Source organism: Eumetopias jubatus, unplaced genomic scaffold, assembly GCF_037043125.1.
Source record: "Eumetopias jubatus isolate StellerSeaLion01/CBP00866 unplaced genomic scaffold, mEumJub1_p1.0 scaffold_10, whole genome shotgun sequence".
NCBI classification, from domain to species: Eukaryota; Metazoa; Chordata; class Mammalia; order Carnivora; family Otariidae; genus Eumetopias; species Eumetopias jubatus.
In genome coordinates this window covers 35524906-35527146 of record NW_028274816.1, presented here as the reverse complement: position 1 = coordinate 35527146, position 2241 = coordinate 35524906, and positions in this window count along the sequence as shown.

The following is a 2241-nucleotide window of genomic DNA, read 5'->3' as shown; positions in this document are numbered from 1 at the left end:
GTGGCCAGAGCCCACGCTGTCTGATCATCCACTGACGGCCATCGGCGTTTGTACATGAGCATTTGCTCACATGCGGCTCTTCTGTTCTTCTGGGCATAGCATAGACCTAGCAGTGGGCTGGCCAGCTCCTAGAGTGACTCTGTCTTTAACTGAGGAACCCGACTGAGGCCTTAATGTCCCATCATGGAGCTGTTCCCACGTGTGTGTGCTGTGTGGCACGGGCTAGGGCAGAGGACTGGGGGCAGGTCCCTCTGGGTTGGGGTGTAAGTGGTGCCCTTAGCTTGCTGTGTGACCTCTGGTGAGTTGCTTGCTCTCTGTTTGCGCCCCCGGGGGAACCTGCCAGTCACAGGATGGCACAGGCAGCGTTGAGGGAGATGGCAGAGAAGTGGAAATTCAGTGGGAGCTCTGTACCTTTTAGGGTTGGCAATCTCTTCTCCTCAGAGCCTGTTCCCACCCACTCAGAATCCACTGAGGCTCTAAGAGCTCAAGCTGCGATCAGCAGAGAGCCTACAACATGGGGAGGCAGGAGCCTGGGCCAGTGGGTAAGATGTGGGGCAGAAATGTAACACGCCCAGCTCGTGGGGTTCCTCAGTTATACCCCAAAGAGCCTCAGCCCCCTAAGAATCTTTGTAAGACCACGGAGCCAACTGGAGCAACCCCCGCTTTGGGGGTGCTTGTGGATGCTCTGGGCAGGACCCTGGTACGTGCCTCTCTGGTGAGCCAGGCAGTCCTGGTCTTCAAGGAAGGGTCTTCTCCCCGCTTTACAGATGAGAAAATGGGGGCTCGGAGAGGCTGGCTGCGGGGGCATGCAGCTGGGAGGTACACAGCTGGATCCGAACCAGGTTTTTACACTTCCTGCAAGCCCGTGTTGTAGGTCACGGGCGTTGCGTGAAGGGCCAGCATCTAACCCAGCCAGGAGGGGGCAGGACAGCGGTCCTCTCGTCCCCAGGTCCCAGGCTGGCTGCTCCGGCTGCATCCGTGGCCCCAGGGCTCCCACCAGGTCCCACTGTTGCCCTGGTTTAGGACCTTTCTGTCCCCCCTCCATCCTGCCTGCAGACGGGGGGCCAGGGTGCTCTTTCCTGGTCCGCTGAGATTTCTGTGTCTGACCTCTTTGGTGCTAAGAAACAGAGCAGGGAAGTTAGGTTCCAGAACAGGACTTGAAATCTGTAAATGTAGGGTCTCGGTCTCCTGTCTTGTTGGCATAGCTCACTTACAGGTGTGTAGTGAAGGATCCACTGTGCCCAGAGCAGTCTGGCCTTGGCCCTTGGCTCCCGGGAGGTGACCTCTAGGACCTTGGACTGTCCTGATCTCAAACTTGTGTTTACCTGGGGTCTCTGACTGGAAGGTTTCAGCTTGACCTCTAGAGGGGCTGGAGGCTAACTCAGCACTGGGCATGACTGGCCCCTAGTGGAACCCGGCCGCGGAGGCTCTGGAGAACAGTACTCGATGGGCTTGGTCACACCTCGGTGCTGGGAGAAAGGGGGCGGTTGTAAGCTCTGGGCCTGGTCTCCGCCACCCCTGCACGGCTTCCCTTTGCTGTTGCCGTAATTCGTAGCTGAGTGAAAGGGCTCCAGGGCATTCAGGGAGTTATTGGAGCCAGCAGGGAATTCTTGGGGACTCCCAGAACTTTGGAATAGACAAGACCCTGTCTGTTAAAATACATACCTCAGCTTCATCAGCTCCGTTTTCCAGATAAGGAAACAGGCTTTGGGGTGATTGGGTCAAGGTTTCATGGCCACTAAGGGGGCCCCGTGCACCGAGACCGCTTTGTTCCTTTAGCAGCCATGCGCTAGAAAATTCGGAAGAAAAACACAGCACGCAGCCATTCCCAACCAGGGTTTATTGGTGCCTGACTGCCAGGCAGGGCACGGGCTACGAGGGCTCTACGGTCATGTGCAGCGGGGCCCAGGCTGTGGGTGGGCACTACGGGGTCTCAGCTCCTACCAGGGAGAGGAATGTTCCCCAGGCCCGTGAGGCAGTGGCCCGAGGAGGGGCCGGTCCTGCTGAGGGGGGGCAGGGGAAGAGGGTCATGCGTGGCCACTGGGCTGGGAGGGGAGGGTGCTGGTTCCAGGAGGCTTCCCTGTGCATTCTGTGTCTCGGCTGCAGCAGCTCGGACGCTGCTCTGCCATTGGGGGGTCGGGGCGGGGGGTGGGCAGGGGCAGGGGCTGCTCCTTCATGTCACACAGGGAAAATACATTCTTGTCCGGAAGTATATTGAAAAGACAGCTTATATACCAAAGT